The 17997-nt window shown below is 48.1% G+C and overlaps 1 long non-coding RNA gene across 1 annotated transcript; it reads right to left on the reverse strand.

The window, feature by feature from the left end:
* Positions 1 to 336: 336 nt before the first annotated feature.
* Positions 337 to 6323, reverse strand: LOC134980553 (uncharacterized). The gene is made up of 3 exons (XR_010190430.1): positions 6233 to 6323; positions 2821 to 2892; positions 337 to 716 (listed from the first exon to the last, which is right to left on the reverse strand). It is a non-coding gene; the product is annotated as an uncharacterized LOC134980553 (long non-coding RNA).
* Between the last annotated feature and the right edge of the window lie 11674 nt (positions 6324 to 17997).

Genomic DNA, 17997 nt, shown 5'->3' on the forward strand with positions numbered 1-17997 from the left:
ATCTCTCCCTTCCACCAGGTTCATAAATTAATCACACTTCCCCCATAATTTAAGACACATCCATTTTCTTGTAGCACATTTCCTCCTCTTCTCTCCAGTGTTCCCTCTGTGACGGGCGGAGACTAATGACATCATCACTGTGTTGCACCCACGTGACCCTGCCTCAGGGGGGTTGCTAGACTCTCCAGGGAGTCAGGAAGATCACCACTATTTCCAGGAGTCACCCTGAAATTCGGCAAGAAGGGGGGTGCCAGCAAGTTTGTAGTATTGAATCACATCGATTGTTTTATATATAGTTTTTGGATGCATTAAAATAAATCAATACTGTAATTTACCTGATTTAAAAAATAACACTTTGCTGTATTTTATTTATTTTTCCCAATTTTTTCATTTATGTTCCATCTGTGCTCTCCCAATCACTCCCAAAGGCAAGATGACGGCACGGCAGTCAGGAGAGAGTGGTGTATAAACCAAAGTCCAAAGCTCTTATCACATACTGCCCCAATTGTAACAACGGAGGCAATTTCCCTACACAATTTCCATCAGTAACACACTCAAACGTCTCTCCGCCAAGCATTCTTCCTGTGTCTTGCTCAGGGGGAGGCACATAGGAGCACAGCAAGGAGGAGGAAGGTGTTGAGCAGACCGGATCCTCTGAGTGTCCAAGATGCAGCAGACGGGCTCTCTGGTGTCTTGGTGTAAATATATGGATGATCCTGCAACATAAAGAGGAGTTCACAATTCTGTGTCCTTCATATCAGGAATTATAGTGGCAACTGTTAAAAGTGGTGAAAGGACATGCATCATATGGAAGGACCCCGACACTCCCTTATATTATCACTAGACACTTATCCCTCTTATATACTGCAAAACATCTGTGGTTTCTCACATCCGTATTCTTTAAGCCACAATAAATAGGTGCTTGCGATGCAGTCTGGCAGGAATGGAAAGACAATGGAGGGCCTTACAGAGATGCACAGCAGAGGAGGAACTTCAGCTGTGATGCCACAGCCAGGAGATAGTGCAGGAGACATAGATATATGAGAGTCAAGCCTGAGGCCAGTGAAGAGGAGATTGCAATAATCAAGGCAGGAGATGACAACAATGTAGATGATGCTCTTGGTGGTGTCCAGGGCTTAGAGGATAGTACAAAGCTTGGCCATGTTGGAAAGGTGTAGGCAACAGAATTGGGAGAGTGACTGGATGTGGCAGTTGACAGTGAGGAGGATGATGACACCAATCAGAACTCACGAGGGAAACGGGAGGAAGGAATATGATACTGGGTGGTGGAAAGACCAGAAGCATAGCTTTAAATAAAGCAAGCTTGATGTTACCATCAGTCATCCAGATGGAGGTAGCAGGAGTGCAAAGGTAAATCAGAATGTCATCAGCATAGATTTATTATTGTATGCTAAAGGAGCAGATAAGGTGATTAGGAGGTATATAGTGGGAAAAGCAATGGGCCAAGACGAGAGACGAGGGGACCAAGCCAAATAAAGGAAAGTGAGGCAGGAGCCAGAGGATGCTGAAGTAGGAATCAGGGAGGTAATGTAGGAAGGAAGCCAAGACAGAGCCACAAAGACCAAGAGTTTGGAACACGGAGGTGAGGGTGGACAGCTGTGTAGATCTTTAGCCAGCTTAGTATGGGCAGTCTCAGAGGAGTTGTGAGGATGGTTTAAGTCTACTAGGATGAGGGTGGGCAGGCTGGAGGAAAAGAAGTGGGAGAGTTGTTGAAGAAGTGGGAAATAGGGTCTGTGGGCAATAGATGAATGCACCACAGAGGTGGAAAAGAGGAGAAGAGATACATGGTGAGTCTGGAAGGAAAGAAGGGGTACAGGTGGGACACTGCTGAAGGTGGCAGGGAGGTAAGGGTGTGGCAGATAGACAGCCAATGGAGGGGGCAGTAGGGGAAACACCGTCAGAAGGTGTGTTCCAGGTTTCAGTGAGGTTTTAGCAGCGATGTGAAATTATGGTAATGCCACAGGAGGTGTCTGAAGAAAAAAGACGCCTCCTGTCGACATCGCAGATTTGAGTGCTGTGTCCAAAGGTGCAGCATCGGGTCATCATCGCTCGCAGCCATCAATCCTCTGAGTGAGCCTATATAGAATTACCTACAGAACCCCTCTGGCAGGGCCTGGAAACCGGTGTCAGAAATGTAGACCCTGGTCTTGGCAAAGGATGCCAATCATTCTGCAGCTTAGTTGGGAGCAGATTGGCTGGAGAACCATTCATCATACGCATCACGTTTTACATCGCTAAAACTCGTTGAAAAATGGGCCCCTATTCTAGAAGAGACACAGATGGGGTCTGCTTGACGTAAGGTAGTAAATAGTGATGACACGGACAGTTTGGGAGAGTCTGACTGGAAAGAGCTTCATAGCCCTGAGTACTTTCCCTCTCCTCAGATGTGGTGGGGGTTTGGTACAAAAATTACCCCAGTAGGGTTCCAGACTACTGAGCCTCTATACATAAACTAAAACATAAAATTCTGGTGCATGACAAAATATGCCGAGGGACACCAACAGTTAGAGGAAATGAGGGGGAGGTGAGTTAGAGGTAGAGGCTGAGAAGGATCGGTTGGGGAGGACAAGGAGAACCAGGAAAGGACAGATGCGGAGGCCGATGAAATGGAGGCTATAAGGGAAGAAAGCATGGTTGACAGTATCAGAGGTGGCAGACAGTTCAGAGAGATCGTGGAAAGAAAGGTGACCCTTACATTCAAGTTCTGTCACAGCCCTGAAATACATTTTTTACATGCAGCAAAGCCACATTCTATAATGAGCGCGCAGGACCCGTGTTATTATGTGCACAGAACGTTACCTCAGAGGGACATAGGAGCTTCACCTCCTCAGAAAATGAGTCCAGCTGAGTTTTTTCTCCATACGGTTGTAGCTACAGTGAGGGAAACAAAGGAAAAGAAGAGAAGTTGAGGGAATGTTATCTAGAAAGAAAGAATGCTCCGTGATAGCTGCAGGGAATATGACAAAGTGTCACACAAACATGGCAGACTGGATTTTAGTAAATCTGTGTGAAGGATTTCTGTTACTGCGCGTGCGTCTGTGACCTGGTTAGTGTTACGGTCTCCCATGAACGTTTTATGTTGCCCCCAGAAGTTTGATAGGATCTGCAATCTCTGGCAAGAATCTAGGTATGCTCTTGAGCCCCCTTCCCCAGATCACTCCTAGGCCGGGATGTGATGAAGGCCAAGTTCAGCTGCTGTGCAGGATGCCGGCTGAACTCGGACGTTTGTTTAAAGGAGCGATCATTTACAAAGCATAGTTTAGTCATGTAAATAATTGCCCCTTTAAAAACCATCCTTTGGCCGACATCCTGAACTCAGACTTCATGACCTCCCGACCCTAATCTGATGGTTATATTGTTTCTGTGCAGGGTAAATACTGGCTGCTTTATTCTTACACTGCAATTTAGATTTCAGTTTGAACACACCCCACCCAAATCTAACTCTCTCTGCACATGTTACATCTGCCCCACCTGCAGTGCAGCATGGTTTGCCTATTAGGAAAAGATTTTGCTCTTGCAATCAAGAGAGTGAAAATTCGCACCGTGCAAGTGTGCGATTGCATGTGTACGCCGTGTGAAAATTCCCCTCAGTCAGCGGACAGCTGTAAAACCGTCGGCATCGCACTCACCACCTAATGTTTTCCCCATTCTGTGCAGAGTGTGTGTAACTCAATTCTTACGACTCCAGTGCGAATAAATCAGGTTGATCAGGGCCGGAGCTGACGTCACACAACCGCCCTGAACAAGCTTGCGTTTTTCCTGACACTCCCAGAAAACGGTCAGCTACCAGCCCCAAACGGCCTCTTCATGTCAATCACCTTGCGTATGCCGTGCAAATAAAATTTTCACCCAGAATCATCGCTGCTGTCCGTTGCGTAGTTCGATAATCACCCGCTGTGTGAAAACGGACAGCAGCGTTCAGGTCTGAATCAGGCCCGTAGTGCGCCTGCCGGCCCATGGCTCTTAATGTGGATCACTGTTACCGATTTAAAGCTAGATGCATCACCATACTTGCCTACCCTCCCGGAATGGCCGGGAGGCTCCCAAAAATCGGGTGGCCCTCCCGGCCCCCCGGAAAGATGGCCAAGCCTCCTGCTTTCCGTGCTGCCCCTCCACGACCCTCCTCGGCCGCCCGCAGCAGAGAACAAGTGGGCGGTCCGATTACGCGATTCGCTATACAGTGCCTCTTTTCTCGGCACTGCATAGTGGGGGGCGGAGCCACGATGATGCAATCATGATGCCACGCCCCCAGACTGTCCACTGCCCTGTTGGCCATGCCCCTGGAACACCCACCCTGCTGCCGGCCACGCCCCCATGCACCTACAGCGCTGCTTCCTCCCGGAGGAGAGGGCAGCAAAGTAGGTAAGTATGTGCATCACTGCTTGGAGAGTGATAAAATAGAAAGTGATAAACTACCAGCCAACCAGCTCTTAACTGTCATTTTTCATACAGGGCCTGTACCATGGCAGTTGGCAGCTGATTGGCTGGTGCCTTTTCTCTTTCCATTTTATCTCTCTCCAAGCGATGATGCATCTGTCCCTTATACTGCATATATTAACCACCGTTGTGTCCTATATCTGCCTTATCTATTCATCTCTCTGTACACCCTGTGGATACTCAGTTCTGCATCGCATTTAATATGCTGCTATTTGGATTTTGTATATCTTCTTACCTGATATTGTATCCTGTAAACTTATGTCACAGTGCGCTCGCTTTTCATAGTATGTTTTCATTGTTTTTGCTATGTATTCTCCAATTTCTAGTATGTTCTCTGTGTTAAGGGTTTCTGTAGACAGTGAGTCCGCGTGTAAAGGATTTCTGATGATAGTGAGTCTGTATGAAGGGTTTATAGTGAATCTGTGTGAAGAATTTCTGACAATACAGAGTCTGTGTGAAGGATTTCTTATGATAGTGAATCTGTGTGAAGAATTTCTGACAATACAAAGTCTATGTGAAAGATTTTTTACGACATTGGGTTAGTGAGTCACTGTGTAAAGGATTTCTGATTATAGTGTGTCTGTGTGAAGGGTTTCTGATTATAGTGTGTCTGTGTGAAGGATTTCTGATGATAGTGTGTCTGCGTGAAGGATTTCTGATTATAGTGAGTCTGTGTGAAGGATTTCTTATGATAGTAAGTTAGTGTGAAAGATTTCTGATTATAGTGAGTCTGTGTGAAGGATTTCTTATGATAGTGTGTCTGTGTGAAGGATTTCTGATTATAGTGAGTCTTTGTGAAGGATTTCTTATGATAGTAAGTTAGTGTGAAAGATTTCTGATTATAGTGAGTCTGTGTGAAGGATTTCTTATGATGGTAAGTTAGTGTGAAAGATTTCTGAATATAGTGAGTCTGTGTGAAGGATTTCTGATGATAGTGTGTCTGTGTGAAGGATTTCTGATTATAGTGAGTCTGTGAAGGATTTCTTATGATAGTAAGTTAGTGTGAAAGATTTCTGATTATAGTGAGTCTGTGTGAAGGATTTCTTATGATAGTAAGTTAGTGTGAAAGATTTCTGATTATAGTGAGTCTGTGAGAAGGATTTCTTATGATAGTAAGTTTGTGTGAAGGATTTCTGATTATAGTGAGTCTGTGTGAATACATTCTTATGATAGTGAGTTTGTGTGAAGGATTTCTGATTATAGTGTGTCTGTGTGAATAAATTCTTATGATAGTGAGTCTGTGTGAAGGATTTCTGACAATACAGAGTCTATGTGAAGGAGTTTTGACGATATTGGGTGGGATGTAATGGAGTCCGAGATCGCCAGAAACTCCAGGATGCCGGCCAATCTCGGACATTTTATTAAAGGGGCAATCACTTATAAAGGCAAAACCATGCCTTGTAAGTGATTGCCCCTTTAAAAAAACATGCCTTGTAAGTGATTGCACTTCCGGGGATCTCGGACTCTATTACATCGCGCCGATTAAGTCAGTGTTAAGGTTCTGCTGATAGTGAATCTGAGAAGGATTGTGGCTGGTAGTGAGTCTGTGTGAAAGGTTCTGCTGGTAGTCTGTGTGAAGGATTTCTAGATAATATGGAATGTGTACAAATGTTGTTTTTTATCCGGTGGTTTCCCCTGTACCCCTGTGGGCCAGTCCGACCCTGAGTCTGAGTGATTGGTATCTGTAGATAGCGGTTCCGTAGGAAATGTGGCATGGAAGAGCAGCAGAAACAGGATGTATTGCTTACTAAGCTTCATTCAGAATATACATTACCATGTTGTTCCACAGGCCTGTTGCCATCTGCTCATGACCTTTAATGGTAAGATGGAAACAGTCTGGAGTAAAGAATGAATAGTCGATCCGCCCATCCTGTACAAAAAAAAAAAATGAAGCAATTAAACAGTGCTCAGAGGGTCTGCACAGAGCCCCCCAATATCCTGGTTTAACGCACTTATATCACCATGAACTTGTAGTAAATAGAAATATCTCCTGATAAGCTTTGCTGAATACTGTTGTAATTGCAAATATTGTACCATCCCCAGTTTCTAGAGGTAACCCCCCCCCCCCCCCCCCCCCCCCAATTGTGGTGCCACAAGATGTGCACAGCTCCACGGTACAGATCAGACAGTAACTCAACTTTCAAAACTTTAAACGATCTCTGTAAACCAATATCTTTCCTACACCCACCTAAACCACCCACATTAGTACTACCCATACTTACCCTTCTCCCTCCTATACCACTCACACTAGTACTACCCATACTTACCCTACTCCCACCTATACCACTCACACTAGTACTACCCATACTTACCCTACTCCCACCTATGCCACTAACACTGGTACACCCTCATTCCTCACCCTACTCCCATCTATACTACTCACACTGGTACACCCTAACACCTACACTACTCCCACCTGTACTACTCACACTGGTACACCCTCACACCTACTCTACTCCCACCTGTACTACTCACACTGGTAAACCCTAACAGCTACACTACTCCCACCTATGCCACTCACACTGGTACACCCTCATTCCTCACCCTACTCCCATCTATACTACTCACACTGGTACACCCTAACACCTACACTACTCCCACCTGTGCTACTCACACTGGTACACCCTCACACCTACCCTACTCCCACCTGTACTACTCACACTAATACACCCTCACACCTACCCTACACCCAACTGTACTACTCACACTGGTACACCCTAACACCTACCCTACGCCCACCATTACTACTCACATTGGTATACCCTCACACCAGTGACGTGCGGTGAGGTCACTGGTTGGGGAGGCACTGGCAGCTAACAAGCCCTCCAAACCCCCCCCCCCCCCCCCCCCCCGGAAAAAAAAAAAAGTGTGGTCCCCCGACACATCAGTAAAACCAGCACTAGGCAGAACCAGCCAGGGGGAGTAATGCCATAGCAGGGGAGACACTCAGTGTGGGGTCCCCCTGCAATAACATTAATCTGCCCCACCCCCAGCCAGTCAGCCCAGGGTTGGAATTAATCGGAAAGCGGGAACCCCAAAAAATAAAAAATAAGAATTTACTTACCGATAATTCTATTTCTCGTAGTCCTAAGTGGATGCTGGGGACTCCATCAGGACCATGGGGAATAGCGGCTCCGCAGGAGACAGGGCACAAAAATAAAGCTTTAGGATTAGGTGGTGTGTACTGGCTCCTCCCCCTATGACCCTCCTCCAAGCCTCAGTTAGGATACTGTGCCCGGACGAGCGTACACAATAAGGAAGGATATTGAATCCCGGGTAAGACTCATACCAGCCACACCAATCACACCGTATAACTTGTGATCTGAACCCAGTTAACAGTATGACAAACGTAGGGGCCTCTGAACAGACGGCTCACAACAATAACAACCCGAATTTGTTTGTAACAATAACTATGTACAAGTATTGCAGACAATCCGCACTTGGGATGGGCGCCCAGCATCCACTACGGACTACGAGAAATAGAATTATCGGTAAGTAAATTCTTATTTTCTCTAACGTCCTAAGTGGATGCTGGGGACTCCGTCAGGACCATGGGGATTATACCAAAGCTCCCAAACGGGCGGGAGAGTGCGGATGACTCTGCAGCACCGAATGAGAGAACTCAAGGTCCTCCTCAGCCAGGGTATCAAATTTGTAGAATTTTGCAAACGTGTTTGCCCCTGACCAAGTAGCAGCTCGGCAGAGTTGTAATGCCGAGACCCCCCGGGCAGCCGCCCAGGATGAGCCCACTTTCCTTGTGGAATGGGCCTTGACAGATTTAGGTTGTGGCAAGCCTGCCACAGAATGTGCAAGTTGAATTGTGCTACAAATCCAACGAGCAATCGTCTGCTTAGAAGCAGGAGCACCCATCTTGTTGGGTGCATACAATATAAACAGTGAGTCAGACTTTCTGACTCCCGCCGTTCTTGAAATATATATTTTCAATGCCCGGACCACGTCCAACAACTTGGAATCCTCCAAATCGTTAGTAGCCGCAGGCACCACAATAGGCTGGTTCAGGTGAAACGCTGACACCACCTTAGGCAGAAAATGAGGACGCGTCCGCAGTTCTGCCCTGTCCGTATGGAAAATCAGATATGGGCTCTTATATGATAAAGCCGCCAATTCTGATACTCTCCTGGCTGAAGCCAGGGCCAGTAGCATGGTTACTTTCCATGTAAGATACTTCAACTCCACCGATTTGAGCGGCTCAAACCAATGGGATTTGAGAAAATCCAAGACTACATTAAGATCCCACGGTGCCACTGGGGGCACAACCGGGGGCTGTATATGTAGTACTCCTTTTACAAAAGTCTGGACTTCAGGAACTGAAGCCAATTCTTTCTGGAAGAAAATCGACATGGCCGAAATTTGAACCTTAATGGACCCCAATTTGAGGCCCATAGACAATCCTGTTTGCAGGAAATGTAGGAATCGACCCAGTTGAAATTCCTCCGTGGGGGCCTTCCTGGCCTCACACCACGCAACATATTTCCTCCAAATGCGGTGATAATGTTGTGCAGTCACCTCCTTCCTGGCTTTTACCAGTGTAGGAATGACCTCTTCCGGAATGCCTTTTTCCCTTAGAATTCGGCGTTCAACCGCCATGCCGTCAAACGCAGCCGCGGTAAGTCTTGGAATAGACACGTTCCCTGCTGAAGCAGGTCCCGTCTTAGAGGTAGAGGCCACGGATCCTCCGTGAGCATCTCTTGAAGTTCCGGGTACCAAGTTCTTCTTGGCCAATCCGGAAGCCACTAGTATCGTTCTTACTCCCTTTTGCCGTATAATTCTCAGTACTTTTGGTATGAGAGGCAGAGGAGGGAACACATACACTGACTGGAACACCCACGGTGTTACCAGAGCGTCCACAGCTATTGCCTGAGGGTCTCTTGACCTGGCGCAATACCTGTCCAGTTTTTTGTTGAGGCGGGACGCCATCATATCCACCATTGGTTTTTCCCAACGGTTCACAATCATGTGGAAGACTTCTGGATGAAGTCCCCACTCTCCCGGGTGTAGATCGTGTCTGCTGAGGAAGTCTGCTTCCCAGTTGTCCACTCCCGGAATGAATACTGCTGACAGTGCTATCACATGATCTTCCGCCCAGCGAAGAATCCTTGCAGCTTCTGCCATTGCTGTCTTGCTTCTTGTGCCGCCCTGTCTGTTTACGTGGGCGACTGCCGTGATGTTGTCCGACTGGATCAACACCGGCTGACCCTGAAGCAGGGGTTTTGCCAGACTTAGAGCATTGTAAATCGCTCTTAGCTCCAGTATATTTATGTGAAGAGACATCTCCAGGCTTGACCATACTCCCTGGAAGTTTCTTCCCTGTGTGACCGCTCCCCAGCCTCTCAGACTGGCATCCGTGGTCACCAGGACCCAGTCCTGTATGCCGAATCTGCGGCCCTCTAACAGATGAGCACTCTGCAACCACCACAGAAGAGACACCCTTGTCCGTGGCGATAAGGTTATCCGCTGATGCATCTGCAGATGTGATCCGGACCATTTGTCCAGCAGATCCCACTGAAAAGTTCGTGCGTGGAATCTGCCGAATGGAATCGCTTCGTAAGAAGCCACCATCTTTCCCAGGACTCTTGTGCATTGATGCACAGACACTTTCCCTGGTTTTAGGAGGTTCCTGACAAGTTCGGATAACTCCCTGGCTTTCTCCTCCGGAAGAAACACCTTTTTCTGAACCGTGTCCAGAATCATTCCCAGGAACAGCAGACGTGTCGTCGGGGTCAACTGAGATTTTGGAAAATTCAGAATCCACCCATGTTGTTGCAGCACTAGTCGGGTTAGTGCTACTCCGTCCTCCAGCTGTTCTCTGGACCTTGCCCTTATCAGGAGATCGTCCAAGTAAGGGATAATTAATACGCCTCTTCTTCGCAGAAGAATCATCATTTCGGCCATTACCTTGGTAAAGACCCGAGGTGCCGTGGACAATCCAAACGGCAGCGTCTGAAACTGATAATGACAGTTTTGCACCACGAACCTGAGGTACCCTTGATGTGAAGGGCAAATTGGGACATGCAGGTAAGCATCCTTTATGTCCAGGGACACCATAAAGTCCCCTTCTTCCAGATTCGCTATCACTGCTCTGAGTGACTTCATCTTGAACTTGAATTTTTGTATGTACAGGTTCAAAGATTTCAGATTTAGAATAGGTCTTACCGAGCCGTCCGGCTTCGGTACCACAAATAGCGTGGAGTAATACCCCTTTCCCTGTTGTAGGAGGGGTACCTTGACTATCACCTGCTGAGAAAACAGCTTGTGAATGGCTTCCAATACCGTCGCCCTGTCTGAGGGAGACGTTGGCAAAGCAGACTTTAGGAACCTGCGAGGGGGAGACTTCTCGAATTCCAACCTGTAACCCTGAGATAATACCTGCAGGATCCAGGGGTCCACCTGTGAGCAAGCCCACTGTGCGCTGAAATTCTTGAGTCGACCCCCCACCGCTCCTGAGTCCGCTTGTAAGGCCCCAGCGTCATGCTGAGGGCTTTGCAGAACCCTGAGAGGGCTTCTGTTCCTGGGCAGGGGCTGCTTGCTGCCCTCTCTTACCCCTTCCTCTGCCCCGAGGCAGATATGACTGTCCTTTTGTCCGCTTGTTCTTATAGGACCGAAAGGACTGCGGCTGAAAAGACGGTGTCTTTTTCTGTTGGGAGGGGGTCTGAGGTAAAAAGGTGGATTTTCCGGCAGTTGCCGTGGCCACCAGATCCGATAGACCGACGCCAAATAATTCCTCCCCTTTATACGGCAATACTTCCATATGTCGTTTGGAATCCGCATCACCTGACCACTGTCGCGTCCATAAACTCCTTCTGGCAGATATGGACATCGCATTTACTCTCGATGCCAGAGTGCAAATATCTCTCTGAGCATCTCGCATATAAAGGAAAGCATCCTTTAATTGCTCTATAGTCAATAAAATACTGTCCCTATCCAGGGTATCAATATTTTCAGTCAGGGAATCCAACCAGACGACCCCAGCACTGCACATCCAGGCTGAGGCGATGGCTGGTCGCAGTATAACACCAGTATGTGTGTATATACTTTTTAGGGTAGTTTCCAGTCTCCTATCAGCTGGATACCTGAGGGCGGCCGTATCAGGAGACGGTAACGCCACTTGTTTTGATAAGCGTGTGAGCGCCTTATCCACCCTAGGGGGTGTTTCCCAGCGCGCCCTAACCTCTGGCGGGAAAGGGTATAATGCTAATAACTTTTTTTGAAATTAGCACTTTTCTATCTGGGTTAACCCACGCTTCATCACATACATCATTTAATTCCTCTGATTCAGGAAAAACTGCAGGTAGTTTTTTCACCCCCCACATAATACCCCTTTTTGTGGTACTTGCAGTATCAGAGATATGCAAAGCCTCCTTCATTGCCGTGATCATATAACGTGTGGCCCTACTTGAAAATACGTTTGTTTCATCACCGTCGACACTAGATTCAGTGTCTGTGTCTGGGTCGACCGACTGAGGTAAAGGGCGCTTTACAGCCCCTGACGGTGTCTGAGACGCCTGGGCAGGTACTAACTGGTTTGCCGGCCGTCTCATGTCGTCAACTGATTTTTGTAATGTGCTGACATTATCACGTAATTCCATAAACAAAGCCATCCATTCCGGTGTCGACTCCCTGGGGGGTGACATCACCATTATCGGCAATTGCTCTGCCTCCACACCAACATCGTCCTCATACATGTCGACACACACGTACCGACACACAGCAGACACACAGGGAATGCTCTTATCGAAGACAGGACCCCACTAGCCCTTTGGGGAGACAGAGGGAGAGTTTGCCAGCACACACCCAAGCGCTATAATATATATGGGAACAACCTTATATAAGTGTTGTTCCTTATAGCAGCTTAAATATATCAAAATATCGCCAAAAAATGCCCCCCCTCTCTGTTTTACCCTGTTTCTGTAGTGCAGTGCAGGGGAGAGTCCTGGGAGCCTTCCTCACAGCGGAGCTGAGCAGGAAAATGGCGCTGTGTGCTGAGGAGAATAAGCCCCGCCCCCTATTTCGGCGGGCTTTTCTCCCGGAGTTTTAGATATCTGGCATGGGTTAAATACATACATATAGCCTCAATGGCTATATGTGATGTATTCTTTTGCCATAAAGGTATTAAATATTGCTGCCCAGGGCGCCCCCAGCAGCGCCCTGCACCCTCCGTGACCGCTTGGTGTGAAGTGTGTGACAACAATGGCGCACAGCTGCAGTGCTGTGCGCTACCTTCATGAAGACTGAAGAGCCTTCTGCCGCCTGTTTCCGGACCTTCAATCTTCAGCATCTGTAAGGGGGGTCGGCGGCGCGGCTCCGGGACGAACCCCAGGGTGAGACCTGTGTTCCGACTCCCTCTGGAGCTAATGGTGTCCAGTAGCCTAAGAATCCAATCCATCCTGCACGCAAGTGAGTTGAAATTCTCTCCCCTAAGTCCCTCGATGCAGTGAGCCTGTTGCCAGCAGGACTCACTGAAAATAAAAAACCTAAAAACTTTTTCTAAGCAGCTCTTTAGGAGAGCCACCTAGATTGCACCCTGCTCGGACGGGCACAAAAACCTAACTGAGGCTTGGAGGAGGGTCATAGGGGGAGGAGCCAGTACACACCACCTAATCCTAAAGCTTTATTTTTGTGCCCTGTCTCCTGCGGAGCCGCTATTCCCCATGGTCCTGACGGAGTCCCCAGCATCCACTTAGGACGTTAGAGAAATGGGGTCCCCCCTCCCGAGCAATAACCAGCACTGGGCTGATAGCCCAGTGCTATGCCCCGCACCCCTGGTGGCGGTGGGTGCGGGGTTCATTGTGTTAATATTGTTCTTTACAGGTGGCCAACAGGTCCCAGCAAGCCTACCCCAGCATGCTGGCACTTGGAGAACCACAAGTGCCAGCATGCCCGGACATAAAGGGCCCGCTGGCACCTGTAGTCCACCCGTAAAGAAAATATTAAAATAAAAACACCACACGTCTTGAAAATAAGCTTTATTAAACCGGACCTTCACCTGGGGGCGGCGGCCTTTAAGCTCTTTTGCGTGGGCGCCACCTCCCCAGGGCTTCCAGCGTCTACACCTGGTGGGCGGCGGCTGCTAAGCTCTTTTGCATAGCCGCCGCCCAGCCAGGACTTGCGGCGTATTCTTTCTTCAGGAGCTCTTCACAGCTCCTCCTCCGCCTCGCGCTGACTTATATAAGTCAGCCGGAGGGGGCGGGGCGATGACGCGGCGAGCCGTGATTGGCTCGCGGCGGCCATCTTGAATTTCAAATATGACGCTGAGGCGCCATTTTTGAAACTGGAACCGCTCCGCTGCCAAACTCTGCTGGATAAAAGTACATTTCCGCCACCGCAACCCGCATCGCCGCCGCCCGCCCGCACCACCGCCGCATCCCACCGCCCGCACCATCGCCGCATCCAGCCGCCCGCACCTCCTCCGCCAGCGTCGCCCACACAGTGATTGACAGTGGATCCAGTGACGGATCCGCTGGCCAATCACTGTGGCCTCACTGACAGGGACGTGCTTTCATAGGTTGAAAGCACGTCCTTTCCCATATATTTTCAATGGGCTTTTACAGCCCAAGGCTAGTCCCCGCCCGTGCCCGCCCCCCGCTCCCATACTTTCCCCAGTGACAACGGGAGGCACCACGATCGGTGCCTCCCAAACACATACAGAGGGGAGCAATCCTAAGAATAATATTAAGAAGATACATATGACACAGAATATGTGTCATATGCATCTTGGCCCTCATTCCGAGTTGTTCGCTCGGTATTTTTCATCGCATCGCAGTGAAAATCCGCTTAGTACGCATGCGCAATGTTCGCACTGCGACTGCGCCAAGTAACTTTACTATGAAGAAAGTATTTTTACTCACGGCTTTTTCTTCGCTCCGGCGATCGTAATGTGATTGACAGGAAATGGGTGTTACTGGGCGGATACACGGCGTTTCAGGGGCGTGTGGCTGAAAACGCTACCGTTTCCGGAAAAAACGCAGGAGTGGCCGGGGAAACGGTGGGAGTGCCTGGGCGAACGCTGGGTGTGTTTGTGACGTCAACCAGGAACGACAAGCACTGAAATGATCGCACAGGCAGAGTAAGTCTGGAGCTACTCTGAAACTGCTAACTCGTTTGTAATCGCAATATTGCGCGTACGTCGGTCGCAATTTTAAGAAGCTAAGATTCACTCCCAGTAGGCGGCGGCTTAGCGTGTGTAACTCTGCTACATTCGCCTTGCGAGCGAACAACTCGGAATGAGGGCCCTTATTTGTATTATCTTAATCATTAATGACAGGGGAGGCACTGCCTCCCCTGCCTCCCCTGACTGCACGTCCCTGCCTCACACGTACCCTACTCCCACCTGTGCTACTCACACTGGTACACCCTCACACCTGCCCTACTCCCACCTATACTACCCATTACTAATACACCCTCACACCTACCCTACACCCAACTGTACTACTCACACTTGTACACCCTCACACCTACCCTACACCCACCTGTACTACTCACACTGGTACACCCTCACACCTACGCCCACCATTACTACTCACACTGGTATACCCTCACACGTACCTTACTCCCTCCTGTACTTCTCACACTGGTACACCCTCACACCTACCCTACTCCCACTAATACACCCTCACACCTACACTACACCCAACTGTACTACTCACACTTGTACACCCTCACACCTACCCTACACCCACCTGTACTACTCACACTGGTACAACCTCACACCTATACTACTCACACACCTTCCCCACTTCCACCTACACTACTCACACTGGTACACCACCTGTACTACTCACACTGGTACACCCTAACACCTACCCTACTCCCACCTGTACTACTCACACTGGTACACCCTCACACCTACTCTACTCCCACCTGTACTACCCACACTGGTACACCCTCACACCTCCCCTACTCCCACCTGTACTACTCACACTAATACACCCTCACACCTACCCTACTCCCACCTGTACTACTCACACCTATATTACACTGGTACACCCTCACACCTACTCTACTCCCACCTGTACTACTCACACTGGTACACCCTCACACCTACTCTACTCCCACCTGTACTACTCACACTGGTACACCCTAACACCTACCCTACTCCCACCTGTACTACTCACACTGGTACACCCTCACACCTACTCTACTCCCACCTGTACTACTCACACTGGTACACCCTCACACCTACCCTACTCCCACCTATACTACTCATACTAATACACTCTTACACCTACCCTACTCCCACCTATACTACTCATACTAATACACTCTTACACCTACCCTACTCCCACCTATACTACCCACAATGGCACACCCTCACACCTACCCAACTCCCACCTATACTACTCACACTAATACACCCTTACACCTACCCTACACCCACCTGTACTACTTACACTGGTACACCCTCACACCTACCCTACTCCCACCTATACTACGCACACTGATACACCCTCACACCTACCCTACTCCCACCTGCACTACTCACACACCTTCCCCACTTCCACCTACAGTACTCTCACTGGTACACCCTCACACCACACCCTAATGCACCCTTACATTCTCCTCTCTTGTCTCAACTGTGCCTTTCTTGGAATGGGACTGTATGCTCTCTTTTGAGCAGGTCCCTTCCTACCCTTTTTATTCATGTCTTCATTTATATTATCTGCCTTGTATGCCTCTATTTTACAATATGTATACTCTTTTTTTCCTGGTGTCTAGTCCAGCATACACTGAAGTGCCGAAAGTAATGGGATAGGTGCCTACTACTAGTAACTCAATGTGGTATCGATTCCACAAGTGAATGGAAGACCTCTGGAGTGATGTTAACTCATGCCGTCTGGTTAGATTCCACATATTGGGTATGAATGGACCTCCTCACCACATCCCATAAATGCGAAATTGGACTTATGTCGGTTGAATGTGGTGGTTACACCATTCGTCGGAACTCTCCAGAATGCTCCTCAGACCTATTCTGGACAACTTGTAACTGATTAAAGGGTGCATTATCCTGCTGGAATATTCCTTTGTTGTGGGGGTACATGAAGTCCATGAAGGGCTGCAAATGGACATCAAGCACTGCAACGTTGTGGTTACCAGTCAATGACGTGTTCATTGATGGACCAGCTGACCAAACCCATGCCGTACTGCTACCCCATGACTTTTGGCACTTAGTGTACTTTACAAATTGTGAACAATGATAACTGAAATGCGTATGGCACACCTGATCAGTGGCTGGTTCTATGTGCTCTAGAAATGGCTGGAGGACCACAGCAAAGTCTCTCTTTCCTTCATATCTTCCGGACCTGTGAATCAGATGCTTCAGTCTTTCCTGCAGGAAGATGAGCAATGTGATAGTATACAGAATATACTCATAATGCACTGGGAAACCTCCAAGTGAAAATCTCCCAAAAGACCTCAAAAAACGGAATTATTCAGAGCTGCTCGTAGAGCCGATGTTCATGGAGTTCAGCGATTTTTTGCTAGTGCGTGAAAATTCTTAAAAATTCCTACAGCGCATGCGCTACACAGGATGCACACACAAAGGCACAGTTGTGATCGGGAAGCGTGGTATCAGAAATGTTCTGAAAAAGTGGCGACCGTTCCTGGCCCTAAATGAGAATGACAGATCAGTGAACACTAACGGAAGAAGAACTTGTGATATTGGCCTTGTCCTTTATTCATGTACAAATACATTGTCCTTGTGATTTGAAGCATAGTTGGGACAAACAGTCTGTGAGTAAGTAACTACAGCGAGATGCGTTGGGATCAGAACTTCAGATTAAGAAAGAGATGGAAAGATCTATCAGGGTGGGGATGGAATGCTCCCCACCCTCATAATACTGATATGTGAAATCTTCATGGAACTTGTCTGAGAACCATCTCAGGTGGGACATTGGAACCGAAGATGCTTTTTATTTAGGAATAATTCCTGCCAAAACATTAGAACATCTCCTGGGAATTCCATGTTTCCAAATATTACCACAATGGTAAGAAAACCAATTTTGCAGCAATAAAAGGAAATTTTGTAAGACTTAAATGCAAGGGTGGCGTAGAGGGTTGATCTATATAAGAGGTGGTTACATTAAATGGTGGTGAAATCTTTACCTGGAACTGCTTATTCTGATCCATGACTTCCAGTAATTCAGAGGAATTCTCTTTTGGTTGCACCACGCAAGAACAGAAAAACCTGAGAAGATAAAGGACGGATGAGAGGGAGAGAAACCCGGCAGCACTGTAGTAGAGTAAAGATAAACTTGACCAATGACACATCCTCCCACGTTGCTGATGGGCACAGTATTGTGCTATGAAGAGAGCAAGGGTAAAAAAAAAGAGCAGTTTAAGCTATATGGGTAAACTAGAGAATAGGAAAGCCCCTCACTCACCCTACTTTTCTCCTCTCCGACTCCCTTCCTTGCCCTGGCTTCTGCCCCACCCCAATGCTCTCTCCAACTCAAATCTTACCTCCGCGCACCTGCACCCAAACGTCCCCTTTATGCTATGGCCTACACTGTTTCCCATTCCACA

This window comes from Pseudophryne corroboree, chromosome 12 (genome assembly GCF_028390025.1).
Source record: "Pseudophryne corroboree isolate aPseCor3 chromosome 12, aPseCor3.hap2, whole genome shotgun sequence".
NCBI classification, from domain to species: domain Eukaryota; kingdom Metazoa; phylum Chordata; class Amphibia; order Anura; family Myobatrachidae; genus Pseudophryne; species Pseudophryne corroboree.